Source organism: Lactuca serriola, chromosome 4 (genome assembly GCF_051521515.1).
Source record: "Lactuca serriola cultivar US96UC23 chromosome 4, Lser_US96UC23_V15, whole genome shotgun sequence".
Taxonomy (NCBI): Eukaryota; Viridiplantae; Streptophyta; class Magnoliopsida; order Asterales; family Asteraceae; genus Lactuca; species Lactuca serriola.
This window is the reverse complement of record NC_136411.1, coordinates 249694733-249713218: the sequence shown is the minus strand read 5'-3', so window position 1 is coordinate 249713218 and position 18486 is coordinate 249694733.

Below are 18486 nucleotides of genomic sequence, written 5' to 3'. Positions count from 1 at the left end.
CCTTCTCAATGCCTTAAGCATTTGGAAAATTTAGAAAAGGTGAATATTATAGCACATGCAATCGATCCTATATCCGAAGCATATGGGACACGATTCATGATGTTTGACATAAAGACATGATACTAGACCATTCTTTTGCTACAATATTTTTTTTATTTGCCATGTTTTCAAAATTTAACTATGAAGAGGGATGTCGTAGTCATAATACAATTTTGAGAACGCAATATATATAGAATTTCCTTAAGTCGAACCATTCAGACATAAAATTCATATATATGTCCTTGACTAAAGATGATTAAAATCTCAATCTAGGCTTCTATAATTGAAATGAAGTATAATTTCCTCTTCCTTAATTATAGCGAAACAACTTTTCAACCCCTGAAACTTCACAAATTGAAACTTTTGTTTTCTATAATTAACATTGCTAACTTGCAACACTAAACGTAATAATCATGCTCCCACTAACATGATGATTATCAGCATAACACTTATGCTCCCACTAGCTCTGACATATTTCCAGAAATCTGTTGGACTTCTGAAATTTAGATTCATACACCCTTTCTTAGATAGCTCACATCTGTGTCTAAGCAATTTCAAGAACTATGAAAAGGGATGCCGTAATCATAGTCTCAATTTCTTAGACCTTTTCCATTTCTCACAAGTCCATGTTAGTGTGCCGGTTAACCACACACGCTCCACTAACGACTTTTGAAAATGCAAATAACACAATTGATATCTACATAAAATCTACTTAGTGAAAGCATTTCCTCACTATCATTTTCATGAATCGGAGAGAAAACTTATGACACTTAGATTTTATAGTGTATGAGTTCCTATCCATGTGAATTTGTCAAAACCATAATCACAAGATAAGGTTAGTGACAAATTCAGCCTTACATGGATCAAACTTGTTCAATCTTAGTTTCTTGTCACCTTGGTAGCACAAGGCCCACCAATGCTTCCAAGTTAAACTCTGATAACTCACATGCAAATTCAACTTATTTGAAGTAGGTACAGAAACAAGAATTATGTCAACACGATAGGTTGCAAACCTTAAGTTGTGTGCTAGTGATAAATTACAGGTTTTACTCTTGATTAACTCTTGAAACTCTTTCAAGATCTTTAAGGCTCCCACTGTCCCCTTGACATATAAGTTTCCCCAATCAAGAACCATTCCTTGACAAAACAAATATTCAAGGGATAATGCGGATTCTTATCAAGACTAACACTTCACACAGTTGGTCTTAGTTGGTCTTTGTCTCATCCAAGACATCACAACTTACCAATCTCAAATGTACAAGGGTAGAAACATTCTACACTACATTTGATAAGTGTTTTAAACCTTGCTTTATGTCACTCAATGTTACAATCTTGGAGTATGACTCTAAGAATTGTTTTGGAACGAAGTATGACTCATCTTCTCGATCTTAACCAATCCAACAATTCATGACCTCTCTTCTTAGCCATAACAATGCACTAAGACGTCCTTAGAGTATGAATTTGTGATGTGGTTTCATAATCATTAAGATGATCATGAAATACGATACTAAAGTACTCTCCTATCCTTTCAGATTTGAGAAACTTTTATCTTTCTGCCTAATTTGATTCTTCTCATTTGTTTTGTCATACATTGTAACCTTTCCAATGTTACAGAATTATACTTAACCTTATAAGTATAATCATATTTACTAATCTTTAGTAAATCATGACAAATCAATCTTTGTGGTGGACCTTGACCAGCGCACACCCAGTGTACCTAATTCCTTAATCCTTCAATTGACTCACATATACATGTGATCAAAGAATTAGTCTTAATTTTCAAAGATGAAAATTCTCATTCATCATACAATACAACTTGTATGATTCCAAGTTTCTGTCCAATTGAAACTTGGGTGATGAAAAACTTTCTTCATTTGGTAAATTCAGACACTACCACAAATGAAAGAATCAAATCCACTTTCCAATATTGCTATTATTGGAAACATATAAGCAACAATTTTCCACAGATGCCATTGTAACGATATTTTTAAAATAAATAAAATTAAAACCCTTTTTTTTCTTTTATTTTAAAACTTTGCGGAAAAACTTATCCTTACAATCCACATGAAAACCTTGTTGTTATTTATTCATTATAACTCTTAAGCAACAGCTCAAAATTCTGATTGCCGAACCATGCAATCGAAACCCACCTTTGTAATCAGAATCAACATATACTTACTTTAAGCTTCCTATCTTTTCTTTGATTCTTAAAAACATCAGCATGTGACCCATTCACATTATGTAATAAGAATCTCCAAATAGGAACTTAATAGAGTTAGACAGTGGACTTTACCCGAAGTAGAGTCAAACCCCTTGACTTGATCAACCTTATGACCTTTCAGGTGAATAGGGCAGCTTCGCAACCAATGCCCCTTCCTTTGGCAACAAAACACATGGACCCTTTGGTAATGGCACATGAGACTATCTCAGACTCAGCCTTTCTCTTTACCATTTGGTCAACCGAGTTGACTATGGCCGATCCCTTTCCATTGGGAAGAGAAATCCTTTTCTAGATATCCAATGCTACCAATGTCAATGTCCATGTAGACTTGGGAAGCTGTTCTTTTAATCAAATTTGCTTTACTGGTGTTCCAAATCATTGCTGGTTCCACAACACCAAGCAAATAGATAACATCATTAAGGGTCATGTCATAGTCTGCCTCATAGTAGTCCCAAAGAGACTCACTATGTTTTTAAGAAAGCGATTGAACATCCAACTTTCATGAGACTTTGACACCCAACTCTCCCGGCTTGTCAATATGTGACTTTATCTCCAAGATGTGAGCACACATAGACTATGCTTGCCAATAGGGATTGAGTGACTTTAAACTTTTCAAGAACTTGTGGGTGAGGGAGAATAACTGGAGGAGGTGGAGGAAGTGAAGCATGATGTGGAGGTACACCATCTTCAAGAGATTTGGGAAGATCATAGTTGTCTGAACCAGACATCTATAATGGGAGAAAATCAAGTTAGTTGATTCAAAGTCCTTAATATAACACCCAATATGAAATATTAAGGCTAGGACCCAACACAATATTTTATAATTTGGAAGAGGTATGCCGTAATCCAAGCTATAAAATATTTGAAGGTAGGCGAATGACGATTCACCAATTTCAACCATGAAAAACGAAATAATTTATTAGGTTTTAATTGGATTTGAAATTCCTAGATCTTTTGAGATTCATTGAACTTTTCAATGGCATGTTTCAATCTGGAGTGTGCCCTCTCAAATTTTGTGACTGGAATGCCGAGGATCACAAAACAAGGTGTGAATAACCATACCAATTCACTTGGTACCCTTAATATTATCACCTAATCAATGTGCCGGTTAACCACACACGCTCCATTGATCTATGACAAACATTAAGTCACCCTTCGTGATCCTTACTAGTCCAAGTTAGTGTGCCGGTTAACCACACACGCTCCACCAACGACTTGGTAAGGTACAAAGTGTGAATTCCATGGGCTAGCACCAAATTCACATTTTTCCTAAATTAACTAAGATTGGGAATTAAATAAAACATTTAGTTACTTTATAATAATCATTATACTTTTAATGAGAATTTAAAGTCATTGTTCTACCCGTTCGGCTAACGACCCTCCACCAGTCAAGCAAGCGGTGGGTGAGAGTGGACACCCATTAAGTCGCCATTTTATAGGCAACAACCTTATACCCACCTTATAGACCGGCTTCGTGAATGAGGCCTACTAACGGTAGAACGACTTATTCTTATACATATATATAATAATTAACCATTAATGTTATAAATAGTATGAGGGTTGAATTTTAACTATTAAAACTCGAAGGGTTGGAATTAAAGTTTATTAAAGTGTGTGAAACTTTACAAATTCCAAAACTTGAGGGCAAGTTTTGTAACTATCCAAAAACTTTTCATTTCATAACTTATGAATTAAAGGTTCATAAAAATGAAGACTCTTCATTTTCATGTAACTTATGTGTTTAAATGTGTGTTAAAGAAAAGTGACCTTTGGATATCCATAACTTGAGGACAAATTATGGACTCCATTAAAACACATAAATAATCAAGAATTAATTCCAAACAATTCATCAAATAATTCATATCATCTTCTAAATTCATAAGAACATGAACATGATCATCAAAATTTCAAGAATCATATGAACACATAAAATCATGGAATTTTGATTATAACTTTGAAATTGGTCCACCATCATCATTACCACATCAAAAACAGGTTTTATGAGTCCAAAACAGTTTAAGGTAATGATTCTAGACCAATTCCAGCACCAAAACTCGATGATATGCTATCTGGGGGTCCAACTCGTCGAGTGCATCAACCAACTCGACGAGTTGGATGAGTTTTGCCTTGGACTCATCAAGTCCCTTCATGTACTCGGCGAGTCAGCTGTGTAGACGGCATAAAATCTTCGATTTTTAGCAATTTGCATCAAGTATTCAAACAAGCAAGCCTAGGCTCTGATACCACTGTTGGGTTTTGAGCAATCTAACACTTCCTAAGTGTGCATGCAACCCTAATAAACCTTGGATCTATGTTTGTCTAATACATGCAAAATAATAATTTTTCCAAGGTTCATAACCTATCTAACATGGCATGGGGTACTTTTAAACATAAAAGAATTAGATGAGATTACATACCTTTTGATGATGAGTTTGATTCCTAAGGAGTTTGAGGGCCAAGCACCAATAGTGTGAGTGCCTCAAATGGAATCACAAATCACCACAAACTCTTGGAAAACTTTGAGAGAGTGTTTACACACATAGAAATCGGTCACACACAAACACACATACTCTAGTAACACTAGTCACACTAGTGGCAATTTCATGCAACATAAGCATGCTTATATAGTGTACATGATTAGGGTGAAACCCTAATAACCCATGACTTTTCCTTTCCCAAGGATCCATGGGTTAAAAACTCCATGGATCATCCATGGACTTCCATATAAGCCTAGCCCATTAACAAATGAGTGTTAGCCCACACCATATAAAAAAAATAGCCCACAATTTAATTAGTCTTCCTTTTAATCTCTAAATTAATTCATAATTAATTTAAGACTAAGACTAATTAAATAACATAACTTCATATTAATATATTATAACTTATAATATATTAATAAACATATGTGTATAACTCTCATAAAATTATCCATAAATAGTTCGGGTGAAGTGCAACCCAAATGAACCATGTCGGGTCGGGTCAAGTATATACCAAATAAGTTATGGACTTAGACACCTTATCCAACATATTTAACATATGATAACATATGTTCACATACAATTAGTACATTTAATACTAATTGAACAGGTATACGCACTCTAAGGAGCGGAAAACTCTTTGGTTAAGTGTTTGAGGTGTCCCGGGTAGCATTTAAGGGTGTGTATGGCTTGAATAAGGAGTTTACTCTCCTAAAACTCACTTTATATGAGTTCACGGTTGGGAGGCCATATTCCCCATGAGTTTACGGCCGTAAAATCATGGGAGGATTGTTTTAGGATAATTTCAAGTCCCAAGTGCTTCTAGAATTGGTTTTAAGTAATTATCCAAGGCTATAGGGGTGTTTAGGGTTCCAAGAGTACACTCCCTTGGAGTTTATGGTCCAAATGACCACTCCTTGGGAGTTTTACGGCCGTAAACTCTATGGCTTGGCAGTGACCTCTCATGCACCCTTTAAACTTTGATTTTAAGCCTTTGATGCAATCCTAGTAATTTCTAATGAAGGTATAAGGCCATTTAGGGGACATAAACTGTCATTTGACATGGTTTCGGGGTGTTTACGGCCTAAGCATGTGCTTGGGCTGTAAAATCCTTTTTACCCCTCAAATATGATGTTTTAATTGTCCCAAACTAGATACGAAATTTCCATAAGTCATATCTCAAGTCCAAACATGCATTGGAAGATTTTTGGGGCATTTTTGCAAGGATAAAAGGTGTTTACGGCCTAAGCATATGATTGGGCCGTAAACTCTCTTTTCTGCCCTAAAACTTTGTGTTTTGATGTTTAAACACTCCTAGATAAATTCCCTAACTAGTATCCAAGCTCAAATAAGGAAGAATCGGGATATTTGGCCACTTTTGGGGTGTTTACGGCCGAAGGAGGCTCTTAGTCCGTAAACTCCCTTTTCATGTCCTAATCATGTGATTTTTAAGCTATAAAGATAATAATGCATGTTTAGAACAAGTTAGGGTTGAAGGTCTTACGTTTAGGAGCCAGAAATCGCGGTTTTGGAGTCGAAAACGAGTCTAGAGAGAGAAAGTAGTGAGAGAGAGAAGTTGGAGTGGTAAAAGGTTTCTAAGGGGTGTTACACTCCCTTTATATAGGTCTCAGGTGTTGCACCCGGTATACGACTACCCGATGCTAAAGCTTAACGGGGCTTTTGGTCGCACCCGATTTAGTGGTTGTGATAAAATTTAACTTTTTCCAATTTAATATGGAAATTTAAAGTAATTTTTTATTTATTTTATTACGAGTTTAACGACGTAAAAAAATATAAATAAATAAAACATTTATTTATTTGGCGACCTCTAATTAACGGTACTTTTATAAAATGGAATATTTCGTTAACGATAACGGGGTAATGTAACGGAATAACTTTGGGTTGTCACAGTAATCCTTTAGAATATAAAGTTTCAAGTTTTTATTTAAATCTTAGCTTTAATATTTTTTTCTGATAATTGGAAGTACTCGTTCTTTCTTTATACCTATTCTAAAACAATGTTTGACCACAAAATCCTCATGAATTCGACCGTTACTTACCCTAGCTATCTAGTGTTTGTGTGTGTGTGAGGTTTATTTTTGACCGAGAGAACGACCTCGATCTATCAGCTCCTCGGGGAATCTTGTTGAATCGGAAGGATGTAGGGCCAGGAAAGACCTCTCGGAGGGAAGTGGTCGGCTCCATGTTAACTAGAGAGAAAAACTCTTACAGGGAATCAAGTAGACTATGATTAGTTATTTTAGCATGCTATCATGTGTTATGTGCTTTGATTTATGTCTTGTGAAAATAAATATGGTCAATATAATGGGTGATTGTTATTATTACTCACTAAGTTTTAGACTTACATTTATTAGTTTATGTTTTTATTTGTAGGTCCTTCAAGCTCGAAGAACAAGAAGCTAGTATGATTGGGATATCTGGACATTCTCAGAGGGGCATGTCATATAGTCTAATCATTTTTTGTGATGTTATCCCTTTCAAAACATGACTCAACTTCTCTATTTCTAATATGAATATGTCAATCAGATATAAAATGATTATTTTACTTTATTGTAATGATTATGAATGAAACCTTTTGGTAAAACCGTACTCTGGTTTTTCAAAAAAAATTAGGGCTATATTTTTAGGATGATATATATATATATATATATATATATATATATATATATATATATATATATATATATATATATATATATACGATTTATTCTTGTATGATTAATCATATATTAGACTATACAATCATATACAATTATGCAGTCTAATATATGATTAATAATATATTTGACTTTATAAGTATATATTGTTACAAAAGTAACTTTATATATATATATATATATATATATATATATATATATATATATATATATATATATATATATATATATATTGTAGTTGTTTTATGTGGATAGTTTCAAGTTTGAGCATTTGCAAGTTACACGGAAATTTCCAACAATATTTTATTGGACGTAAGAAAAGATTAGGTGTCTTGAGGATATTTTAGAAGAAAATGGAGGATTTGGTTTTGGTGAGATTAATGTACCATATGCTGAAGAAGAATGCCAATAATCTTAAGAGGATTAGGAAGAATCTTATCAAGATGAGAAAGTATGTAATGAGGATGAAGAAGAATGTAATGGTGATAAAGTTAGTTTTATGGAGGTAAATTTCTATCGTAACGGTTTATGATTTCATTAATGTATTCATTTATCATTTTTAAGATTAAGCATTCATATTTAAGTGTCTTTTACTTATGAAGAAGTATGAAACTAAACTTTTATATATGTGTTATAAAATGCAGAGTTTGAGAAAGGAGATTATTGTAGAAATAGGTTGAGTTTTAAAGTTTCCTGAAAGTGGAACTTTGAAAAACTAAAAATTATTGTCGCCGGTTGAATATATAAACTTACAAAGTTTTGATTTCCATTTTGATTCATAAGAAATGGAAGAACCAATGTTAACATCTGTTATCGGTCAAGTTAATGATGAAAAAGAGGGTACATAAGTAAATGATGATAAAGATGATGTAGAAGATTATGGAAATGACTATTTAGTTGATGATCAAATTGATGAAGATAACAATTATGCGAAAGGTGATGGTGCTAAAGGGGATGGAAATGATCATGAATTTGATGATTAAAATGATAAAAATGAAGATTTAAGGAAATTGTAATGATGTGTTGAATGAGAAACATGATGATAAAAATGAAGATGTTGTTAGAAAGGGATAGTATGGTACTGAATATGATGATCAATTTAATAGAAGTGCTGTCAATGAAGACGAGTGCTTGAATTTGAATAAGGTTGTAGAAAATTTTGATAAGAGTGTTGGTCTAGTTGATAGCTAGGAAGGGATAACTTTTAATCAGTCCATGTGTGATCTAGATGTTGAAAGTTTTCTTAATAATTTGGATTGAGGTAAACATGTGTTTTTGTTATTTATAGTTTAACCATACATATATAGTTTAACCGTACATTATTTTAATTTTATATTTTGAATATTATATATCTAAGGAGGGGGGGGGGTTGTAGAACATGATTCTAAGCACATTTCGAGTGGTTTTATGAATAATGAGTTTGATAAAGGTAAGATTTTTTCCTATCTTTCGTTTATACGTTATATATATATATATATATATATATATATATATATATATATATATATATATATATATATATATATATATGAATATGAATATGTTACATAAATTAATCACATATGATTTTAATATTTTAGGGACTGTAAAATTGGGGGATGATGACACAAATCAAGAATGAATTTTACATGATGTTGTTGATAAAGTGACCAGAGAAAAGTAGAAAGAAGATGCATTAGTTGATACAAGTTTGAAGAAAGCTTTTAAATGAGGGGCAGTTGAAAGATCTAAATCAAATAATGATGGAGAAGGCGTTGTAGAAAGTAAAGCAAATAAAATTGAGAAAGAATTAGGAAAAAGGATTTGGTTATTTACTTATGATTTTATGGATAAAATATTCACATGTGATTATATATCAATAACATGAATGTCTTCAATTATGATTTTTATGTTTATTTAGTTATGACTTCATGATTTTATGATTTCGTATTATGTATTTAATATGTGATCATAAATTTCAATGTATAAGGTGTTTAGTAATTTTATTTACCAATATTATATAATCACTAATGAATTTATGACAATACATAATTCATCTATTGATTCAAATCATTTGAAGCAACCCGTAAAATATAAAAATTTCAAGAACAACTTCCATGTCGGTGTTCATGGTGATTGAGGCTTGATGGTTTTGAAATATGTGGAGCTGGTATGTTTAGTTTGTTATATATATATATATATATATATATATATATATATATATATATATATATATATATATATATATATATATATATGTATGAATATGTATATATTATTATTAGTATTATACATATAAAATTCATGTCTTTTTTTTTATTGTTTTCAAAATGAAGAAACTTGTTTTCGAAGTGATTGACAATTGTGTAGATGATGTTGATTTTGATTGAAAGTATAGAGTAATTTTTAAACCTCTTGTAAGTATCAAGTAAATATTTTATAATTATTCTAATTATATTTTTTGACTTTTGATCATATATGATTATCATAAACAAATGTTTTTGAGGTGTCTAAAAGAGATCAAGCATGTTACAGAAAATGAAATGATTGTTAAAAATCTTAAAACAATAAGATTAATAATACCATGGAGGACAGTTATCAACAAAGTGGATTGCAGGGTTTTCTTTATGACGCAGATGCAGATTTATTTTGGAGAAGGAGTTTCAAACAGAAAAGGTGGACTTCCAAAGGAAGATCCTTTACAAGAAAAAAATCTGGAATAATTGAGAATGAAATATGTAGCAACATTTTTCACTCGGAAGATTAACTCAAAGCATGATCTGGTGTAGAAAGCTGCTAATGAGTATCAGAAACTAGACGGAAAGACTCATGGTAAGCATTAATATAATGCTTGATTTGATATAGAAGGGAGGCTAGGAAATGTACTATGATTGAAGGTTTGCTCATGTTGGAAGTGACTGAAGACTAGTTGGATGATGTTTTTTAGAAGTATATGTTGATGTTGTGTGAACAAGTTTTCTTTAATTGTACAAGTTTATGTGTCTTGATGGTTTGTGTACATTTTGATGGTTTTTCGGAACAATGTGTGTCTGTATGGTGATGATTTTTATGAAAAATTTTGTGTGTTTGGTGATGGTTTTTTTGAACAGGTTTGTATTTATTAATTTTATTATGCCAATTTTAAGCAAAAATGAATATATTATCTTTTAGGTTCAATTAAATTTTGAATACCGCTTATATGTTGTTTTTTTTATAATGTTGTTTTATGTATTCATAACTAATTATATTCATTTATAGTTATAGTAAATACATCTTAATCGGAAAAAGAAAAACGTGAAATTAGATAGATATTCGCAAGATGGAAAATGTTAATGGTATGTTTTCTAATCATAAGCGATTATGTGAGTTCATATGCATATCTATTCACATGTGGTTATGAATTTCCATAAATAACATAAAGAAACAAAAATTTATTTCATTAACAAACTCACGAATTCCCTGGCAAGATATTAAAGAAAATTTCTACATAATAATTAGAGTACCATCAAATATCATGACATGCAAATTGCCATCTCTTTTAGCATTCGTATTATTAACTGTCAACAAAAAATTATTACATTATAGAAAAAGCTAAAACCTTCGTATTCAATTTGACAATGATGGTGCACTTAGTGACATTCCAAAGCTGGTCGATATAGCGGTGGCAAATCTTTCCTTTTCACTATTGATCGCAATTTCACAATCGGCTGAAGGTACTTAGTGCGATTGAGATAATAAATTATATATATATATATATATATATATATATATATATATATATATATATATATATATATATATATAGAGAGAGAGAGAGAGAGAGTGAGAGAGAGAGAAAGGGAGAAAGAGAAAGAGTAAGCGATGTTGAAGGACTGATATAAGGCAATTTTGATTGGCATGTCGTTTAAAATTTAAGGGAGGATATATGATAGTGATTTGAACAAAGCTCCCATAAGATGAAGGGTTGATGTAGGTCAACTTGCTACTTTTGGGGGAAATAACGACAAAGATTACATGATGAAGAGTGTCACACCCCCAAAACAGAACGACGGAAACGTTCGGGGGCGGAGGACGTCATGTACAGTATCAAAATAATTTTATAATAGTAATCAAAGCAAACAAAACAATTACATTGATAGAATATAGTATTTACATCTGTTCATAACATAGTTTGTATGACAATCAAAATGAAGAGGTGACTCTAAAAGCTCCGTCTTCTCAAAACCCTGCAGGTGTACTTAGTACTAGAAATAGTGTATTGCAACTGTATTCGTATGAAACCCATTGCATAAATGTCTGGATATCACCATTTGTAGTGCAAACTAGTGTATCATTGTAGTATTTGTATGAAAACCTTGTACGAATGTCTGGGCACCCCCAGCTGTAGTGTAGAGTACTGTATCATAGAGTATTGTAATTTTATTAAATAAAATAAAATTACTAAAGTAGTGTTAATCCCGTAAACATATGTGTTCATTATATTGTTGTGAGTTTCATATAACCATGCTTGATACGACCGAGTGACCTCTACGACATTCTTCAGGGGTCTAAAAGTTATGACATTTGTCACCCTAGGCCTGTCGGCCTAGCTGTTGCAAGCAGCTTAGGTGCGGGATTGTCAGTCTTGTATAGATATATACACAAATGTCACGCCCTCCCTCCAGGAGACTCTGGTTATACTGCATAGAATTTAGTTTTGTACCCTGGTGGATACTAGTGAAGTAGTGCCTCACAACCCTGTGTTAACTAGTTTACGTGCAGTGTAGTGTATTAATGTTTTCTTGTATTTGAACATGCATGAATATCCTTATAGTAATGTACTTGTAATGCAAAATAATTATATTTAAATAATTATTTACTAGTGTATACTCGTATTAATATAGTGGAGTAGTACAACCCAAACTACAACTACTATGGTTTGAATAACCATTCTTGTTCTTGTTCCATGTATTGGATATAGCAAAATAGTGTAGTGAATTCCCAAACTATACCAATTATAGTTTAATTCTAATGTTTTGTCGTGTACTGAAAACGTTTGCATTTTATTGTATGACGTATAAGACCCTTATGCTCGACATGTTACAAAAGGGTTCAGATATATAAATATATTTGTAAAACATAGTGAAATCTCTGTTTGTAGCAATTGCAAAGGTTTTGAAGTTGTTTGAAATCGTTTGTATAAAAACATAATCCTTGTGTTTTACATGTATTCTCCCCCTTAAAACAATAAAAACGTTAAAAGTATAGGGGTATGAACTCACATTTAGTGTGTGCTTGCAGCTGGATAGTGGACTAAAAATATGACTCTTGAGATGACGTACACTGAACTAACGGTATCCTAATAATATTTAAACACACAATTGTATCTAAATTAGTAAAAACCATTAATTGAAGTGTTAGAAACACTTGTTTTTGTGTTAGGATATGTTACCGAAAATTGCACAAGTGTTGAAGGGTTTTCAGTTCCAACGCGTTTTCGGCCAAAAACGGTTGTCGGCCGTAAACGGTTTGCGGTTCTGGGCTGTTTTCGGTCCCATGAAGATATGAAGGTTGTTCTTGGTGTTCTAGGTGAAGAATATGAAGATTCAAATGATTGTTCTTGAAGATATGGATGTCCTTGGATGATACTTGAGAGGGAATTGAGAGTGATTTCGAGTGAACAAGGTGAGAAATGACTAAGTTTTCAGATCAAACATATATATCCAGTTGGGTTTGCAGTCGGGAGGAGGGTTTTTGACCGCAAATAGGGTTTTCGGCCGCAAACAGTTTGTTGACTCAAGGGTTGCGGTTTCGTGGGTAAAATCTTGGTTTTTCAAGTGTTTTTGAATCTGAAATCTTATATAATCTTTATCTATATAATTTAAATTATTTTCTAATATTAATGAAGTTAACAAAATAAATAAAGACTAGCATTTTATTTAACGGAATTAACTTGTGGTTACTGGAAGGGTATCGGGTTGTGACATCATCCCCCCGTTAGAGGGAATTTCGTCATGAAATTCTTTCTATGGGGTACAATTATGGATTGGGAAAAAGATGCGGGTACTTCTGTTGCATCTGGTCTTCTCGCTCCCAAGTGAATTCAGGTATGCGACTTCGTTTCGTTCGTTTGACTTCCTTATCTATAATTTCCACGGGTTCTTCCATAAAGTTAAGACTCTCGTTTACCTCGATCTTGTCGGGTGGAATCACAAGAGTTTCCTCAGACATACACTTCTTTAAATTAGACAGGTGGAAGACATGGTGTATGTTGCTAAGTTCTTATGGTAGACGGAGTTTGTAAACTACTGTACTGATTCTAGCGAGGATTTCGAATGGTCCTATGTATCTTGGATTTACCATCCCACGCTTTCTGAAGCGTATCACGCCTTTCCAGGGTGAGACCTTCAGTAGAATGCGGTGACCGACCTGGAATTCCAAGGGTTTGTGTGTTCTGTTTGGATAGCTCTTTTGTCTATCCCTTGAAGCTTTCAACCGCTCTCGGATTTGTACGATCTTTTCTGTAGTTTCTATAATGATCTATGGGCCATTGAGAGTACTGTTAGGAACTTTTCCTCTAGCTAGTTGCGTGTCTTCTACTTCAGTCCAGCATAGAGGGGATATGCACTTGAGGCCATATAGGGCATCGAACGGGGCAACCTTGATGCTGGAGTGGTAGCTATTGTTGTATTAAAACTATCTAGTGGCAAATGGTATCCCATGCTCTACCGAAGTCAATAACACAGGTTCTCAACATATCTTCTTGAGTTTGTATAGTTCTCTCACTCTTTCCATCGGTTTGATGATGATAATTTGTGCTCATGTACAGCTTAGTTCCAATAGCCTTCTGGAGTGACTTCCAAAATTGGGAGGTGAATCTACTATCTCTATCTGAGATAATGGATATGGGGACACCGTGTAGTCGTACTACCTCTCGGATGTAATTTCTTGTTAGCTTCTCCATTTTGTTTGTTTCTTTGATTGGCATGAAGTGGGTGGACTTGGTTAATTTGTCGACGATCACCCAGATAGTATCATTACCACCTGGTGTCTTGGGAACTTGGTAATGAAATCCATTGTGATCCGCTCCCACTTCCACTCAGGTAGCAATATCTACTTTCATGTTTGGCCACCAATGGAGTTTCTTTAAATTCATATACATCTTATCTAAACCCGGGTGGATGGAGTATCGAATTTTGTGGGCTTCATCCATGACAACCTCCCTGTAACCGCCGAACTTTATGGTCCAGATCCGTTCATGAAACAACGAACTTCGCCTCCTTTGATCTCAAAGTTCTTCTCCATTTCTCGCAAGGCTTCACCTGCCACATTTTCTAGTTTAAAGGCTTCCTGCTGAGCTTCTTTGATTTGGGTGGACAGGTAGGAATGGATTGTCATTGTTAGTGTCTTCACTCTGTGACTTGAGTACTCCTTCGGGCTAAGGGCATCTGCTACTACATTGGCTTTTCCAGGATGATAGTTTATCTCGCATTTGTAATCATTGAGTAGCTCAACCCATCGCTGCTGCCTCATGTTGATCTCCTTCTGATCAAAGATGTGCTGGAGGCTTTGTGGTTGGTGAAAATAGTGCACTTGGTACCATACAGGTAATGTCTCCAGATCTTTAGTGCGAAGACCACTACCCCCAACTCCAAATTGTGAGTTGTGTAGTTGACTTCGTGTGCTTTAAGTTGTCTCGATGCATAAACAATAAATTTTCCTTGCTACATAAGCACACAGCCTAGCCCATGATTGGATGCATCACAGTAGACAACGAAGTCCTCTATCCCTTCTAAAATAGACAAGATAGGTGCGCTGCATGGGGCAAGCTTCAATGTTTAGAACATAGTGTCTTGCTTTTCTTCCCAACTAAAGGGTACACCCTTCTAAGCCAGGGCGGTAAGAGGCTTAGCAATTCTGGAGAAGTTTAGAATGAATCTGTGATAGTAGTCAGCAAGACCCAAGAATTGACGGATTTTTGTGGATGTCTTCGGTGCTGACCAGTTCTCGATTGCCTTAATTTTGGAAGGGTCCACATGTATTCCTTCTTCGCTAACCACGTAACCGAGGAAAGTTACCTTTCTAATCCAAAATTCGAACTTTGAGAATTTTGCGTATAGTTTCTCCACCCTTACAGTTCCTAGCACTTGTCTCAAGTGCTGTCTATGTTCTTCCTCACTTCGTGAATAGAAAAATATATCATCTATGAATACTATCACGAATCTGTCTAGGAAGGGTCGGCACACTCTTTTCATTAAATCCATGAATACCGCGGGTACATTCATTAGACCAATGGGCATCACTACAAACTCATAGTGACCATATCGAGTCTGAAAAGCCGTTTTGGGAACATCATTCTCATGGACTCTTAATTGGTGATATCCTCATCTCAGGTCTATCTTAGAAAAGTAGATGGCTCCTTGGAGTTGATCAAAGATGTCATCTATTCGCGGGAGAGCGTATCGGTTCTTAATAGTTAATAGTTAGCATGTTGAGTTCGCAGTAGTCTATGTACATGTGGAACGACCCGTCTTTCTTTTTCACAAACAAGACCGGTGCTCCCCAGAGTGAAGAGGTAGGTTTGATGAATCCTTTACTAATGAGGATTCGCCATAGATAATGAGGGCTTCGCCATTTGGCAGATTGAGGCGAATGGATTTTTCGAAACGAAGAATATATGCATGATGAAGGCTTAGCCAGTCCATGCCGATGATGACATCGAAACTTTCGAAACAAAGAATATCCATTGGTTTATAGCTTTCTTTTCTTAATTGACCGAACAAGATCCCTAAAAGGTAGCTGGCTTTTCTTGTTAATCTTCAGTTGGAGATTGGCTTCAGCATTTATCTTCATGACTTCACAGCTTCAAGATGAACTTGATGAATCTTCAATGAATGACTTCATCTTGAGCACTTGAGCTTTTCTTCAGAATATGGCATCGAACGAAAATTGGGTGAGGAGGCTTGATGTATTGATTCTTGAAAGATAGCACTTTCAGATTGAGAATCCTTAGAGAAAACAATGGAGAGAAATATTCTTCTGGAACACTTCAGCAGGTTCATAGATAGCAGCAGACTGATTGAGGAGACTTCAATGCAATCCATCACATAATCTTCAATTTCAGCTTCACCTTGCTTTTGTGGTTGAAAGATTGAATGTCGAAAGAATAATCTTCATTTCTTGCTCCTTTGAATGAGAATTCTTCGATGATCACGGATGAAGCCTTGGCTCAGAAAATCTTCGATATAGTCTTCATGAGTCTCATCTACACATGGATTCACTTTGCAACACAAAACAAAACTAAAAGAAAACTTAGCACACACATTAAAACAGAAACAAAAATATTTTTGGATTTTTTTTAAATTAAAACATAAACAAAAATATTTTTGGATTTTTGATATTTTCTTAACAAAAAGTAAAACAAAAATAACACTATTTTTTTTTTCTGATTTTTGTTTGGTTTTTAATTTTTTTTTAATTCTCCACCTAAATTTGTGCATAGAGGAAAACAATGAACAAATTTAACAATATATATATATATATATATATATATATATATATATATATATATATGGGTTCAAAGTTGTGAGACAGCCTGAACTTGTTTATCAGTCCCTTCGCTTTCATGAATAGATCTGGTCAATTGCCAGTATTGTAGTCCACTTAAACACGAAGGATATCGACAAGTTTTTATAAATAAACCATTTAGCTAACGACAACCACGAGTATTGTTGTCCACTTAAATTAAGGAATGAGATCTACATGCAACCTCTTAAATGATTCAATTTTTGTTGCACTAGAACGTGTTCCCCACTTCCTGATATACCCTGGTTATCAAGAACATCCTAAGGACTCCTTACTTTTGGTGAGTAAAAAATTATTAAGGAGGAAGTTAGATTTAGAGAGAGATGCATATGTTGTGTCCCAGGTCGGATCTATTTCAATCACGCAGATGTGACAACACATGACTAACAGAGATAGACGGTTATAGAAATAGTAGGGTGCATCTGTTGTGTTCTAGGTCAGATCTTCCAATCACGCAGAGGAGACAACATATGGCTAACGGATAAGAAGAATTTCATAGATAAGGAGGTGCATAGAAATAGAGTTGCATATGTTGCAATCCAGGTCGGATCCTCCAATCACGCAGAGGAGGCAACATATGACTGATAGATAGAAAGCAAGAAAATAATTTCCTACCGACCTACTTTATCGGAACCCCCCAGTCGCCCTATCAAAACCAGAATTAAGGACATAAGTCCATACATTAAGGAAAAGTTGAACCACTATTCTAGATGCGTATTAGTTTAGTGTATCACGTGGGTTCCCGTGTTTATCTTACTGCTCAATCTACCTGAGCGTCGTATGGTCAGTCCAAACAATCCTATCTAAATACACATTGTCAAATCCTTCGTGCCTACTAGCACATTGATCACAGAGTCTAGACAATTTAGATTTCGTCCTTTACACATGTTTAAGACTGCCCGTTATCACATTCATGATATCACTTCCCACCACATTACCTACTAACAAAAAACTATAAGAAAATGAAAAATTGTCTTTGAAAAGAATCAGTTTTAGATAAACTCAGGAGTATAGAGAAGGTCTTAGAACAGCACGCATAATCTAAGAACAGATCCGAAGATTCTTCATGTCATTAAGTACAAACCCCATGAGTGATCACTTCCTTTCTTCCCTTCCCGCAAGGACACATACTGTTAACCAATGTTTTGAGTGTTGTACAGTTGACAGATGCCTCCATATCATGTGCCTGGAATAGCCACTACCAACAAACCGAAGTCTGATGATCTGCCTCCATAGCTACTCCGACACAGAGCAAGATCAGTTGGTCTTTGGAACCCAATCCATTTTGAAACTGGGTCGACCTTTGTCATCTTTTCAAGGAACATTCTCCCACGACATGTCCTGTTTATCACAAATAGAAGATGTAGAAATATTAGAGTCATTAGGCGATTTGGGAGATTGACCCTTCGGAACCCATTTGTAGTTAGGTTTAACCCATTTCTTTTTTGATCTGATGGGTGGCTTAGTACTTTCTTTTGATCTTGATGTCGGCCATTGAGATGACCTTGACCTAACCATTCTTTGTTTT